This window comes from Heloderma suspectum, chromosome 1 (assembly GCF_057233095.1).
Source record: "Heloderma suspectum isolate Gila_16-S chromosome 1, 16-S_ref, whole genome shotgun sequence".
Taxonomy (NCBI): Eukaryota; Metazoa; Chordata; class Lepidosauria; order Squamata; family Helodermatidae; genus Heloderma; species Heloderma suspectum.
The window spans coordinates 215,721,134-215,737,799 of NC_139458.1; the positions used below are offsets into that span (position 1 = coordinate 215,721,134).

At 42.5% G+C, this 16,666-nt stretch overlaps 1 protein-coding gene across 1 annotated transcript in view; it reads left to right on the forward strand.

Annotated features, from left to right (window-relative positions):
- The first annotated feature begins 228 nt into the window (after positions 1–228).
- Positions 229–16,666, forward strand: part of MAP2 (microtubule associated protein 2) — a 176,839-nt gene continuing 160,401 nt past the window's right edge. Inside the window, exon 1 of the mRNA XM_084819173.1 lies at positions 229–301. The gene's annotated coding sequence lies outside the window, so the exon portion shown is untranslated. The remainder of the gene's footprint in view (positions 302–16,666) is intronic.

Below are 16,666 nucleotides of genomic sequence, written 5' to 3' on the forward strand. Positions count from 1 at the left end.
ATTGTCAGACAAGTTGTATGTTTGATAAAACAATCCCAGATGGCTGAAGCCAGACAGTCAGACCAGAAGAAGCACTTCCAAAAAACACACAAAACTGGAGCCCAGAACCAAATCACGCAGAGCTATATACACAAGCATTGTCCAGTATGAGGATGACGATTAACAATTATAAACATTTTGAAAATGAATGACTTCTTAACTAAAATAGAGTGTGTCTGTTTTTCACAGGAGTCTGAGACTTTTCTTGATTGCCTAAGAACGGAACATAGGAACCTTTCATTGTTACTGTCTACATAAGTAGGTAAGAGAGTTTCTCATGTTAAAAGAGAATTTGTGGGGGGTACTGCTGGTTTTAAAGGAACACAGTTTTAACAGAAGGGAAGTGATTTGATAGGTGGTGATAGTAAGGAAAAATTCAGCTACCTGTAAGCATTATTTTCTTACTATTACCATCTCAATGGATTGCTTCGCACATAAACACTAACCAGTGATTTATTTAAAACATGGTTTTTTGCCCTACCCAGGGCTTGGCTGGCAGACAGTCAAACAAACCATGGTTTCTTTTCCCAGTTCTTAGGTTATTTGTTACTCTCCTCCTTCACCCGCTACATCTTTGTATCCCAAATGCCTTTGCAGCATTGCAGTACTGGCATGTAATGAGGCAGGGTGGAGGGTGTTGACCACTCTTACCCTTTGCCTGGCTAAACAACCCAGGAACAACTCACGATTCTGGGTTCACACATAATGACAAGCCATGTTTTAAACAACCCACAGTTGACAACCCAGCAACAAACAATGCTAAACATGTCATTTGAATTTGCTTTAAGAAGAAATAGAAGGTGTGGAAGGGATTAGTATTGGAATTGCAACACACACACCCCAAGTGCTGTTCATAACTTGCGGGCAGGGATTTTCATCAGGACTGCTGTGGGGGAGAAAAGGATAAACATTCCTCCTCTCACACTGCAGTCCCAATCCTGATTTCCCTCCCTTCACTGCTTCTTACTTCCACTTAAAAAACATGAACATTGACTTTGAACCATAATATAACTTCAAATGACACATTTACCTTCACATTTAGTTTGGCCCATCAGTATAACAAAAATGAGACAGATAAGTGTCTTGAATCTGTGGAATTTAATTGAAGCTGAGGGAGATGTTTTGATTTACTTGGCTAAGGGCCTGATCGGATATGTTTCCAGTTAGATTACATTGTCATACAAAATGAACGTTGGCTTTGAACCATAATTCTACCTACCCACCAATAATACTTGTCAAAATTACCTTCAAAGAAGTTAAAAGTTATAGAAGACAGTGTTCATCTTCTTTCTGAGGAAGACTTGAGGCTGTAACTCCAAGAAGGTAGGGGAAAGACAACAAAAGGAGCAACGTTGTATCTAAGGAATGTTTATATACTTAAGAACCTTGTTTAATTAAGACCAAAAGATGTGGTTGTTTCCTATCAGATTGTGGACTGTAGCCGTTTCACTTATAAAACTTAGAAAATACCATATATAAAGCATGACTGCAAATTCTGAATATATATGAACCACTCATAACAAAATTGAACATGTTCACATGACAACAGATAAGTCAGAATAGGACAAGTACATGGTTTCAGGTACATCTTTTCAGGATAGAAGATAAAGGCCCCTTCCAACCCTACTATTCTATGATTCTATGAATTATATTAACATCCTCTCATGGTTTGGCAGTTTGACACAGTTAATATCTTCTGGTGAGTATTTTAGGTTTATTTATTTATTGCTTAACTTGCATATGTGTTGTGATAAAGGATTTAAGCCTCTGCAGACCAGGAGCATTGATGGAAGGGTATTTAGTGGGCGGGGAGAGGATAGAATTAGAGAATAAGACTCAGTATGTAGGCCAGATATGTCCGACTTCATATTGAGTGAAGATTTGCCCAACATATTCTGTCTAAACTTGGATTATAAGCTCTTCAGGCTAGATATTTGCTTTTTAAGAGGATTTTTAAAGCTGCACTATTATTATAATGATGTATGACATATTTGTATGCCTTTTAAACTCTCCATGACTTTGCCCTACCCTACCTTTCAGGCCTTGTTGCTATTCCTGCTTGTGACTTCTGTTCCTCCAAATTCACCACACAGAAGCCCTGTTCAGGTGTTCAAAAAAGGGTTAAGAGCAGCACATGAGAAGAAGGAGCGCTGCAGCTCCACACCCTCTCCTCCATCGTGTTTGTCACTCTGTACTTGTAGAGCGCAAATGTCTGCAGAAGGGAGCCTCTTGTATCCATGGGGGCTCTCCACATGAGCCAGAACACTAGAAGAATCCACATTCTGGCTTGTATCCATGTAACCCCCATGGATACAGGAGGCTCTCTTCTTCAGACAGTTGCCCTCCACAGGTACAAATGTGGAGGGGCAGGGCTGGAGTGCTGCTTCTCACACGTTATTCTTAACCCTTTTTTTGAATGTCTGAACATGCCTACACTTGCCTGAAGATTTCTTGTCTGCTGATCATTCCCCTGTGCTCCCACAAGGCCTGGAATTCCCACCCTGAACATATACATGGTGCCACCTTTCTCCCTTCCTTCAAATCTCTCCTCAAAGCACAACTTTTGTAAGGCTTTTGACCTAAACCTTAATCCTCATTCCCAAATGTAAAGCACACGTAGCTGCATTTTTCCCATATTCATCCTTCCCTCTACGAACAAGCCTGATGCCTTGTGAATCACCCAACTCTTTCTTAGCAATAGCAAAAAAAAAAAAAAGTCTTCTCTCCCTGTCTTAAAAAGCAGGTTTTATTCACTCTGGAGACCTCTGTTAGACAGTTGGGCATTACCAAGATCTGCACGGTCATGATTTCTAATAAAAGGCAATTCCTTAGGAATGTTATTAATAATTCATAAATAAAATCCCAAAAGAAGTCAAAATCAAATTAGCTGATTTTCCTCATTGTTAAAGATTATTTTGTGGAAAAAAGAGTATTCTAATATCTAATAAAAGTCCCAACTTTCCTGAAGTCTGAAATGGAGCAGAAGGAGTGGTTTATTGTATAAGCTGAATTTTTCATCCCACTCTGCATGCCCAAGGATACCGTAAGACAGACATATGGGAGATTGGACATAAATGTGAAGTGGCATTTTGCTCAGCCCCGCAACAGTAAATATGCTTATTTTGGAAAAATGTAGATAACTGTCTATTCAGCACTGGAAGCTATGCATTTGTTATAAAGGAACAGCATATTATGCTCATTCCCACTTCCCTTATTCTGGTTTCATTCTGGTTCAACTGTGTTGTAGGGATTTGGGCTTCTGATCGAAATACACTGTTGAAAAATGAACTGTTTTCACTGGGCCAGCTTAGTATTGAGTCAAATGTGAAGAACTAATTCTCACAGAGGTAGTAAGCCTGTGTTTGTGCTGTGTTATATCCAGGCACAGTGAGTTACCTGTGCCCTGGTGCCCTTAAGTACAGCTTAGCCTCCAGGCTTCCGACTCTCTCTCTTCCTTTGGACTAAGAAAAAATATGCCGCAGGCCTATGTTTAGAGCCTCAAGGGAGAACTGAATATAATTGTTTAATAAACCTGTTTGGTGGAGGCCCATGGCTCTGATATCAGTGGGGCGGTGAATCTGCTCAGGGTTTCATGTCAGAACCAGGTAGAACTCTAAAGGAGCTATCCAAGATTCTTGTCAGGGTGGAAACTGAGCCCATAGAACCCCAGAGCAGTTCTGACTCTGAGGAAGAACAGCAATCCATGGGAGAGGAGCCCGCTCATCTCTCACAAGCACAGCAGCTGGCAGAGATTCCTCCTGCCAGCATTCCTGGGAGAGCTAGTGACACTGGCAGTGAGAGAGTGCTGGAGGGGGGCTTGCTGGATGCTCGGCGCAGACGCAGGGAGCGGTGACAGATGGAGGGCACCGAAAGGAGGCGTACTGCTCGTTTGGTGCTCAAACAACGGTCGCGTCCCAAGGACCCAAGGGAAAGAGGGAGGATCTCTCCCTAGCCCATAAGTTCAGGGTCTTCCCATGGTTCTCCTTCAAAGGGGGACCAACTGCCTTACCTGGAGCCTAGGCTACTCTGCTATCTTTCCCCAGTGCTGTTCCTTGCTTAGTCACTAGTGATTAGTATCTGAAAGAGTCATTAAGTAATAAAGGAATAAAGCCTTGGAAAGAATCCTCGTCGTCTGAGTCCTGAGTTGGCTATTGGAGGGGACTGCAAGAGGCAGCTAGGGCACTCCTGACAATTCTAAACCCTAACCTCGAAATAGGTTCAGCACCTCGGATAGCTCCTTTAGAGTTCTGACTGGTTCTGACTGAAACCTGGAGTGAATTCACCGCTCCACTGACATTACAGCCACCAGCCTCCATTGGAACACATACAGTATGTGCAACCTAAATGCAACATTCAAGGTTCAACAGACAATGTAGGCTATATGGGCAGGTGAGGGCTTACATAATTGGATGCTCTCCCACACCCAAAAGTTCCCTGCATGAAGAAACTTAACAAGTTATGGAGAAGACTAAACATGCCATTTCCAAGTGCAGATTTTTTGTGTGTGTGGAAGAGGATTCAATCACTGCCCCCACTTGCAGTCTGAAGTGGTATGGTCCAGACACTGGTTAACTCCCTCAGTGAGAACTAGGTCTAGTTTGGGAGGGCACTAACCATAGTTACAATTAACCACAGTTTAGGGTTTGGGAAACATGCTAAACTGCAAATTTTAATAGTTCCATAGGGAAATGCTCGACAGATGTAGCTCCGCCCTTCTTGGTACAGGTGTGCCAAGAGAAACTGCACCTCTCAAATGTTACGTCACCATTCTGCCTTCAGGAACAGACATTGGGCTGTTCCTGAATCAGGAGTCAAATGTGGAGTCAGGGCTCCTCTGCTTGTAGTAGCTGAGTTGTAGTGAAAACGTCACACATTTGTACATATATTTAAATAAATACACATAAGAACAGGAGAAGAGCCCTGCTGGATCAGACCAAGGGTCCATCTAGTCCAGCATTCTGTTCACACAGTGGCCAACCAGCCGGAACACTCAAGCAAGGCATGAGTGCAACAGTGCCCTCCCACCCATGTTCCCCAGCAACTGTTGTACATAGGCTCACTGCCTCTGGTAGTGGAGGTAGCACATAGCCATCAGGACTAGTAGCCGTTGATAGCCTTTTCCTCCAGGAATTTGTCCAACCCCCTTTTAAAGCCATCCAAATTGGTGGCCATCACTACATCCTGTGGTAGTGAATTCCATAGTTTAACTATGCGCTGTGTGAAGAAGTGCTTCTTTTTATCTGTCCTGTTTTATCTGTCCCACCAATCAACTTCATGGGATGACTTTGGGTTCTAGTATTTTGAGAGAGGGAGAAAAATGTCTCCCTATTCACGTTCTCCACACAACCATGCATAATTTTGTAGACCTCTGTCATGTCTCCCCTTTCCCTCCTTTTTTCCAAGCTAAACAATCCCAGCTATTGTAGTCTTCTCTCACAGGGGAGATGCTCCAGTCCCTTAATCATTTTAGTTGCCCTTTTCTGCAGTTTTTCCAGCTCTACAGTATCTTTTTTTAGGTGTGGTGACCAGAACTGGACACAGTATTCCAAGTGTGGCTGCACCATAGATTTGTATAGGGTCAGTATGATATTGGCAGTTTTATCCTCAGTTCCTTTTCTAATTATGCCATGAAGTTGGCCTTTTTTACAGCGTCCGCTCACTGGGTTGACATCTTCATTGAGCTGCCCACCACAATTCCAAGATCTCTTTCCTGATTGGTCACCACTCGCTCAGATCCCATCAGGCTATACTTGAAGTTGGGATTTTTGGCCCCAATGTGCATTGTTTTACCCTTGCTTACATTGAACCACGTTTGCCATTTGAATGCCCATTCTCCCAGTTTGGGGAGATCCTTTTGGAGCACTTTACAATCCCTTTTTGTTTTAACCACCCCAAATAATTTGGTGTCATTTGCAGACTTGCCCTCTTCACTGCTCACTCCTAATTCCAGGTCATTTCTGAATAAATTGAAAAGCATTGGTCCTAATACAGATCCCTGTGGGACCCCACTATTGACTTCCCTCCATTGGGAGAATTTACCATTTATTCCTACTCTCTGCTTTCTGTTCTTTAACCAGTTACTGACCCATAAGAGGACCTGTCCTCTTATTCCATGACTGCTGAGTTTACTCAGGAATTTTTGGTGAGGGACTTTGTCAAAAGCCTTTTGGAAGTCCAAGTAAACAATGTCTACTGGATTACCCTGTCTACATGTTTATTGACACTCTCAAAGAACTCTAAAAGGTTAGCGAGACAGGATTTACCTTTGTGGAAGCCGTGTTGATTCTTTTTCAGCCGGGCTTGTCCTTCTATATGCTTACTAATTTTATCTTTAATAATGCCTTCAACCAATTTACCTGGAACAGACATTAAACTAACAGGCCTGTAATTTCCCAGATCCCCCCTGGATCCCTTTTTGAAAATTGGTGTTACATTGACCATCTTCCAGTCCTCTGGTGCAGAGGCTGATCTTAGGGACAAGTTGCATATTTTGGTTAGAAGATCAGCAATTTCATATTTGAGTTCTTTGAGAACTCAGTTCCTCAGACTCCCTTCCTGAAAACATCAGTTCAGGCACAGGTATCTGTCCTATATCTTCTGCAGTGATTACGGATGAAAAGAATTCATTCAGCTTCACTGCAATTTCCTTGTCCTTCTTCAGTAGTCCTTTAACTCCACTGTCATCCAATGGTCCAACTGCCTTCCTAGCTGGTTGTCTGCTTCTGATATATTTAAAGAATTCTTTATCATTGGTCTTGATGTTGTTGTCAATAGGCTCTTCAAAATGCTTTTTGGCATCTCTTACCGTCTGCTTGCATCACCGTTGTGCAAGCTTGTGCTCCCTTTTGTTTGCATATTTTGGTTAGAAGATCAGCAATTTCATATTTGAGTTCTTTGAGAACTCTAGGATGGATACCATCTGGGCCCAGTGATTTATTTGCTTTTAGTTTATCAATAAGGTTGAGAACTTCATCTTTTGTCACCACTTGCCTCAGTTCCTGAGACTCCCTTCCTGAAAACATCAGTTCAGGCACAGGTATCTGTTCTATATCTTCTGCAGTGATTACGGATGAAAAGAATTTATTCAGCTTCACTGCAATTTCCTTGTCCTTCTTCAGTAGTCCTTTAACTCCACTGTCATCCAATGGTCCAGCTGCCTCCCTAGCTGATTGTCTGCTTCTGATATATTTAAAGAATTCTTTATCATTGGCCTTGATGTTGTTGTCGATAGGCTCTTCAAAATGCTTTTTTGTATCTCTTACCGTCTGCTTGCATCACCGTTGTGCAAGCTTGTGCTCCCTTTTGTTTTCCTCCCTTGGGCAAGACTTCCATTTTCTGAGGGAAGCTCTCTTTTCTCTAATAGCTCCCTTAACACTGCTCATTAACCGTGCTGGTGACCTTTGGGACTTGGTGCTGCCTTTCCTAACATGCGGTATACATTTTAGCTGGGCTTCTACTCTTGTGGTTTTGAGTAATCTCCAAGCATTCTGAAGGGATTTAATCTTCTTGACTCCTCCTTTCAACTTCCTTTTTACCAGTTCCCTCATTTTAGAGAGGTGTCCTCTTTTGAAGTCAAATGTGACTGTGTTGGACTTCCTGGGCCATTTTCCACTTAAATATATATTAAATCTGATAGCACTGTGATCACTGTTTCCAAGTGGTTCAACAACATTTACAGCTCATCCTAGGTCCTGGGCAACACTACTTAGGATTAAATCCAAGGTCGCCTCCCCTCTGGTCAGTTCCATGACCAACTATTCTATGGTACAATCGCTTAGGACATCAAGAAATGTAACCTCTTTGTTGTGGCTGGAATATGCATTTATCCAATCAATGTGGGGGCAATTGAAGTTGCCCATTATTACAACACTTCCTTGTTTGGAGGCCTCCCTGATTTCATTTTCCATCTTTAGGTCACTCTGAGAATTCTGGTCTGGGGGAAAATAGCATGTTCCTAGCACTAAATTAGTTTTGGAGCCTGGTATTGTCACCTACATTGCTTCTGTGGAAGAGCCTACCCCTTTTACGTGTTCTAGTCCACTCAACACTATACCCTTTTTGACGTACAGGGCAACATCTTCCCCAGTATGCCCTTCCCTGTCCTTCCTATACAGTTTATATCCAGAGATGACCGTATCCCACTGGTTCTCTCTGCTCTACCAGGTTTCTGTAATGCCCACTATATCCAGGTTTTCCTTTAAAATCAAGCGCTCCAATTCTCCCATTTTGGCTCAGAGGCTTCTAGGATTTGCATAAAAACACCTATACACAGTATCCCTCCCCAGATGCCTCTGGCATGTGCATCTTTTGCTATGGGACATTGGCCCCTTTGACTGGCTGTTATGTTCTACCGTGTACTCATGGCCTGTTTCCTCCCCTTCTACATTTGGGCAATCAATCAAAAACATTTTCATCTTCATCCCTTTGAGATGATTTGACCTGAAGTGGATGCTTCCCAGCTCCTCTCAGCTTTCCCCAGGGTTTAGTTTAAAAGCTGCTCTGCCACCCTTTTTATGTTTAGCGCCAGCAGTCTGGTTCCATTTTTGTTCAAGTGCAGCCCCTCCCTCTTGTGCAGGCCTGTCCTGTCCCAAAATGTTCCCCAGTTCCTCACAAACCTGAACCCCTCCTCCCTGCACCACCATCTCATCCACACATTGAGACTCCTCAGTTTCGCCTGTCTAGCTGGCCCTGTGCATGGAACAGGTAGCATTTGAGAGAAAGCCACCTTGGTGGTCCTGGATTTCAACCTCCTACCTAGCAAACCTACCTAGCAACTCTACTAGGCTATCTAGATGGTGCGTGATATCCGCAACCTTCGCACCAGGCAGGCAATTCACCATGCAGTCTACACGCCCATCTCAAACCCAGCTGTCTATGTGTCTAATGATTGAATCTCCTACTGCCACAAGCCCCCCTCCCCCTGGAGGCACGTTCTTGGTGCAAGAGGATATTTGTTCGTCTTCCCTCTTCCTCAGAATGCTGCCCTCCTTCCCTGAGACCCGCATTCTCCATGACAGCAGAAGAGCTGTCACCCTGGGAGTGGGACACAGCTAAGAGGTCCCTGAAGGTCTCGTCCACCAACCTCTCTGCCTCTCTTAGCTTCTCCAGGTCAGGCCTCAAGGGAACGAACTTGTTCCCTGAAAGCCAGGAGCTCATTACGCCGAGCACACAGCCACAACTTCCGTCCAGCAGGTAGATAGTCATACATGCGACACTCAGTGCAATACACTGGATAGCGCCCCCCGCCCCCGCTGGCTTTCTACCTTCATAACTGTGTTTTTTTGTTTTTTTTAATTTGGGTGTGTTTTCCCTGGAAAACTTAGTTGTTTACTATGCAAAGTTATGGAAATTATAGTTATTTACTTACAGTTACTTACTGTGAGTATGGAGTAGGGAGAGCAGAGTTCACTGCCCTGACTTCCTCGCCCTGTTGCTAAACTTGCACAGTTGCTTAACTCGCTTGTTTGCTGATACTTTGTCACTGGGGCTGAGATGCTTCGTCACTGGGGCTCCTCACGCTCGGAGAGCTGGCTCCCTCGCAAGCGTGCCTCCTTATATAGAAAGGCCCAGCTGCTGCTGGACCCATATTCTAATGAGCAGTGAGATCCTTTCTGAGAACAATGTCTTTCTTCACCACCACCACCCCTTTATGGGAAAGGAGATAGTGTTAATTAATCCCTGGAGAATTATTTCATACAGAAACTATTTTGAGCAAAGAAGCACTTTGCGTTTGCCTGAATGCCAGTCCCACAAACGAAGTAGACAAGAAGACAATTCACCACCCTTTGCAGTTGTGAAGCTTTCATATTTAGATGAAAATTATTTCCAGATTTTTTTCTAAAACTGGAAATTGTAAGGCTACATCTTTGAGTACTAGATAACTTTGACTGCATTATATGTATGCATGTGAGCCAGAAGTCTATCTCTTAAAAAGTGTTTATTATTGGACTGAAAGACAAATGGACACACAAACATTTCTCAGTGGGATTGCTTGTTGTACTCTTCAGCATCATTACCATAGGGTGAAGGAGGAAAATTCTACTGAGGTGATATTAAAAAGAAATAGAGCATAAATTACTTTTACTTTATGCTAACATTAAATTATTCCTTGTGCAGCTTGCACATGAGCTGCCAATCTACCTGTCACAAACAAACCCAGAGACTCAAGTAGTTGAGCCAACAACATACTTCTTATGCTATGGTGCGGTGCTAGGGGGCTGTAACAAACAAGAATAGGAGTGGGCTAATCAGCTTTCATGCTGGCATCTCACTCATGGTAGCTGCTACCACTTTATCATGTATTTATGTCCAGGTAAGTAAAGATGCTCCATTAATACAAACAGGAACCAACCGAACTGATGTGAAGTGTATGCACTCCTTTTTAAATCAAGCCAGGGAGCTTTCCAACCTTGCCATCCACACCCACCCTCCTAAAGAATATTTACCTGGATAGAACATAATTAAATAAGTTGAGGCTTATGTGGGTGTAAGCGAAACGTTATAAATCCCCAAAGCAAAAAACCCAGTAGATTCTTAAACAAGAGAAGAATTTATTCAGAATAAACAAGGCATAAATTCAATTATGATAGAAAAGAAATCTAAAATGCTTTTTTACCAATGCACTCTGCTACCTTAGATATTGCAGACTTTAAAAAGACAGAGGAAGATACTTGAGATGCAGCACTGATTTAACCTAGTGCATTGTTTCCGAAGAGTGAAGTCTGTGCTTTGACTTCACCAGTGGGTGTACAGCCAACCATAACTAATCACACCTTCAACAACAAACCCATTTTGCAGAGATCAAATATTTTGGTCTAGAGTGATACCAGAGTTTCACTTGAGACATTGCCAGTTAGTTACAAATATTATTTTGAAGTGTCCCAGTTAACCATGGGTGTCATCTATATGAAGATAACTTAGGAAGAGTAAGGGAATTTGAATAAGGAAATCAGTCTCTATGAAACATTCGCTTAACTGTTGTACCTGGTAGGACACCTTGAGCAAAGAGAAGCAATTCAATGGTTGTAAAGTGTTTTAGATTTACATATTGGATGAGCCACCTGAGCTCAGTCTCTGGTGCTAAGGCAAGGTGACCAGGCAATATGGAAACTTGTAGTAAGATTGCTACACATGGTTAATTCAATACAAATCATTGAATTTCTGCAGCTAATAAAAACATGCTTCTGTATCTCAGCCACATCAAGCAGTTAACAGCATGCAAGCAATGGAACTTAACTTATCTGATCTATGTGGCTTACATAAAACAGTGAGTAAGTGGGGTGTGGTGTTTAAATTACTTTGTTGATCTTCAGCACGATTACTGAGACATTACTTAAAGGAGGCTTATTTCTGCTTTATTTCTACTAATTGACATGAGATTATGCTGATAATAATGATAATGATGATGATGCAAATTAATAGATTGACTCATCCAGTTCTGCAGGCATGTCTAAAATTGGGACACAGACTGTTTAGCCTGGGATTATACAGTCAGAGGTGGTACCAGCTGCTATAGGTTCTTAAGTTAGCACCAGAGTGCAGTAGAAAGTGTTGGAAATTATTTTCCTGGCATAGTTAAGAAGATGGCATGATTTTGTTTTGTTTTTCAGTAGATTTTTGTATCACATGTACAGTTTAGAAAGGAAAAAAAGAATCCTTGGCTGCTGAGGACCAAACTAAACATGACCAGGGCAGCCATATTTACTATTCACATGTCTGCTCCAGCCACATATAAAGCAGTGAATAGGGGGATGTCTCATTTTTGTGGCAAAAGAGGAACAAAGGGAAGGGGCCCTTGCCTTAACTTACTGTCCTTGATTGCTGCAGGTATTTTTTTTTTCTCCTTGAAGCAAGCCGATCTGGGAAGAAAAGTACCTGAAGTGACAGAGCACAAAGGGTCAGAGGAGGAAGGGTCCAGTTTCCCCTTTCTTGCATTTCACTTTAATGTAAAAATTAGATCCCAGCCCCAGTCCCCCGCTTTTCTCTCCTTGGTGCAGGCACATGAACAAAGTGCTCTGTAATAACGAGTTTGGCCATGAAAGTGTATAGCGGCTGATTTGTCACAATTTAGAATGAAAGTTTTCTATACAAAGTGTACATGCAGTGAAGGAGACTAGCCCTGATGGTATATGTCAGATTATCACACTTGCAGTTGATTGGCTCATGCATCTATGGAAGCAACTCCTCCATCTTCCCACCTGTGACCCAGATAAATCCAAATGAATATTACCTCCAGTATCAGAGGCAATACACCTCCATATAGCAGTTCCTGGGAAACTTGAGCAGCATGGTGCTGTTGCACTCATGTCCTGCGTGTAGGCGTCCTGTGGGCATCTGGTTGGCCACTGTGTGAACCGAATGCTGGACTAGATGGACCCTTGGTCTGATCCTCAGGGCTCTTCTTAGGTTCTAAGGCAAGTTAGAGGGCAAGTTTCATGGCCTGCAGCCCTCATGGGAAGCTGGAGGAGTTGCCCCAACCATATCACACTGCTTTGTTGTTGTTCAGTCGTTAAGTCGTGTCCAACTCTTCGTGACCCCATGGACAATAGCACGCCAGGCCTTCCTGTCCTGCACTCTCTCCCGGAGCGTGCTCAAGTCCATATTCATTGCATCCGTGATGCTATCTAGCCATCTCATCCTCTGCCGTCCCCTTCTCCTTTTGCCCTCAGTCTTTCCCAGCATCAGGGTCTTTTCCAGAGAGTTTTCTCTTCGCATTAGGTGGCCAAAATATTGGAGCTTCACTTTCAGGATCTGCCCTTCCAATGAGCACTCAGGATTGATTTCCTTTAGGATGGACTGATTTGACCTCCTTGCAGTCCAGGGGACTCGTAAGAGTCTTCTCCAGCACCACAGTTTGAAAGCATCAATTCTTCGGCGCTCAGCCTTCCTTATAGTCCAGCTCTCACAGCCATACGTTACTACTGGGAAAACCATAGCTTTGATTAGACGGACCTTTGTCGGCAAGGTGATGTCTCTGCTTCTGACTATGCTGTCTAGGTTTGCCATAGCTTTCCTCCCAAGGAGCAAGCGTCTTTTAATTTCATGGCTACAGTCACCGTCTGCGGTGATCTTGGAGCCCAAGAAAATAAAATCTGTCACTGCTTCCATTTCTTCCCCTTCCATATGCCAGGAAGTGATGGGGCCAGATGCCATGATCTTGGTTTTTTTGATGTTGAGTTTCAAACCAGCTTTTGCACTCTCCTCTTTCATCCTCAACAAGAGGCTCTTTAGATCCTCTTCACTTTCTGCCATTAGGGTGGTATCATCTGCATATCTGAGGTTGTTGATAATTCTCCCGGCAATCTTAATTCCTACCTGTGATTCATCCAACCCGGCGTTTCTCATGATGTACTCTGCATATAAGTTAAATAAGCAGGGCGACAATATGCAGCCTTGTCGTACTCCTTTCCCAATTTTGAACCAATCGGTTGTTCCATGTCCGGTTCTTACTGTTGCTTCTTGACCCTCGTACAGGTTTCTCAGGAATCACACTGCTTACTAAAATGTAATAAGAAATGTAATAAATGTAAAAACTTATAGAAATGTCATAAATAAATACAGTGCAGATGTACTCTAGGAGTTTTTGATAATGCTTCCTTGCTATTTTAAACTGTTGTTTTTTGAGAGCAAGTATGTTTCCAAGTCTTTCTTACTTCAAACAGCGTAAACCAACAAATACTACATACTAGAAGGGGTGCTTCAGATTCATCCAAATCCCAAACCAAATTGGGGGATTTGGACAGATTTGGGAGATAAATAAATCAAGGCAGGCGTTCTTTGAAGTGGACCGAACCTGAACCCTCCAGAGGCTTTATTAGCAGTTCAGATTGGAAGGGCACAGAGGCACAGGAAAAAATTGATATATTTCTCCCCAAGCTCTCCATATAAGTGAGATACCAGGGTGGGGAGAAGGAAGAGGGAGAAGAAGGGGTTGTAGTTTTGTGATGGGCAGCTCTAGCTTCTAATCGTAATGAATGGCTTTATGAGGGCTGTCCAGTCCCAGTGCTTTGGGGGACAGATGTTGAATATCTCACAGGACTGACCCACTGTTCAGTGATCTTTGTTCGTTCTCTCCCATAGGAGTGAGAGCTTGTGGGACCTGGGAGAGTGTAGCATTAGAAAATGCTGGATATTCAAGTGCTTCTGAGTTTTCCACTGTATGCTTCAGATCCATCATCCAGTCCTATCATTTTGCACTTTCAGTGACTTGGTCCCAAATGAGCAAAAAAGAAAAGCCCTTAAACTGTTTTTCATTCATCATAACTCCCTAGCCCCTCCATCCATCTTTCTGACATTTTGCAGGTTTCTTAGCCAGGGCCACAACCATGCTGTATGTCATTTTTGTAACAATTGCCCAGAAAGAACATAGGGGGATAAACCCATTGTTTTGGGGGAAACCCAAATTGTAAAGGCTGTTCTTGCGTAAAACTCACTGGGCCTATTTATCTGAAACTTGGCAGGCATGATTCCACCAGAAGGGGCATCTGTGCATGTAAATTTCATTCACTTCTGCCAAGAAATAAAGATATTATTGGCAGTTCCCTTTTTTAAAAAACTCACACTTTAAAGGTGCCTAGTACAGAAACCCTTCACCTATTTGCCTGAAATGTAGCAGGTTTCATCCTCTCACAAGAGGCTACTAGTTTTTCAAATTTTATCCAAGTCTGTCATATAGCAAAAATTTTTATAGTTGTTAGTTAATTTCCAATGATAGTCAATGGGAGATTTGGATTTTGGCCCAGTAAAATTGTGGAATTCAGGCTGTTTTCAGAATCACCAAATCAGATCCAAACCCCTGCTACATACATGATTGCATATTGCATTCTTTTCCATAATTATTATTTGAAATATAATTCTCTTGTAATAGTCTTATTAAAAGCACTTCATTATTTTCAAAAATTTCCTTGGAAGAATAGCTGTATTGCCTGAAACATGTTTTGGAACTTTGATAATTAGTCTGTTTACATTAGGTTTGGGTGGCAACACATCCATTGGTGGCCGTCGTAAATAACGACTGTCCAGGCATTACAAATTATCATTTCCTTTTAGGAGTAGTCCTTAATAATTTAAAAGACCATTCATATTCGGGGGGAGGGTCAGAATCATGAGGCAAACCCATTATTGAAACTCTCTTGTTGTATGTTCACTACAGTGGTATGAATTCGTCTTCTAAAACTGAATGCATACAAAAATAGCTAAAAGACAATATGCGTACCCCTGGAACTCTGGATACCTTTGAAAGCTGAAAATCCCATTTGTAATCTTTGGACCACATCCTTGCGTAATGGTGTTTTTCTCTGTATGAAAGATAACATGCATGAATACATAGACTCGTTGTGTGACAGCGCTGGCTGAAAGCTGTTCTGACAGCTAAATATTTTCCAGGAGAAAGTATTCAGCAAAATAAAATCTGACAAGCCACTTCTCCTGCCTTGTACTGCAGAACATTATGGTGATCGTGAAAATACTGCAATGCACCAAGTGTGTACTAGAACTAGCTTTTACTGAAAGGTTAAAAGAAGATATTACCATCCCCCTCCACAGCATGTAGGCGGTATTTTAATCAAGTTCTCATGGTAACAAACATAGCAATTTAAAAGTGCTGGAAAATTGGTCTTTTTTCATGTGCTTGTGGTGGGGGTGCTAAATCAATACAACTGCAGTGGTTATCTGTTATTGCAGGTCTTCTCATGCATGAAGAATGCCAAAAAGAGATGTTATATGTTAGTGAATTCAGAAAACAGAAGCACCAAAATCTACTGTGATTCTGGAAAAGAAGTCAGAAGGTGCGTTATTGGAACAGTTTGTGCTTCCCAGTTCTCCCCCATATTTAGCAGTTCCAGTTTTCCTTGTCTTGGTTGTGGTACAGCACTGATGCTTACTGTCATTTCCCCAGCTTGCATTTCTGGAATTTGAAAGATTGTTGAGGTGGCAGCATGCACATGTGGATTGATATATATATATATATATATATATATATATATATATATATATTAAAGCTCTTGTACTGTTCCTGAAATCTTGTGCGAATATCTCATGTAAATCTGTGCACAAGAAGTAGTTTTTCTAAAATCTGACTGACAGTGACTCTCCACTGAAACTGACATGTTCCTTCTTTTAAAGTATTACTGTGGACGCCAGTGCTGGTGTACATACGTGCCCCTTTCAATCCCCACCTCACCCCCCACAAAGGGAATCTCAGCTAGCTGTCAAAGCAGTGTTATCACCTTGCTGGCACCTGCTTTTTCTTGGGCCCTGTGTAGCAGCCACTGAGTCTGCTGCTGCCCTGATTAAGAGGAGGAGAATTGTACGTGGATTCCATGTGCTGGATCCATTTGCTGGATCAGGAACCACAAGGGTAAACTGGGTGTGTGTTGGAATGCACATTTGAGTATGGAAGTCATCTGTTCACACTGCATTGCTTTCAGTGGGATGTATATTTTGATGCACATTCCCATCCACATTCTGGTGCATGTGTTGTTGTTTATTCGGTCAGTCGCTTCCGACTCTTCGTGACTTCATGGACCAGCCCACGCCAGAGCTTCCTGTCAGCCGTCGCCACCCCCAGCTCCCGCAAGGTCGAGTCCATCACGTCCAGTATATCATCCATCCATCTTGCCCTTGGTCG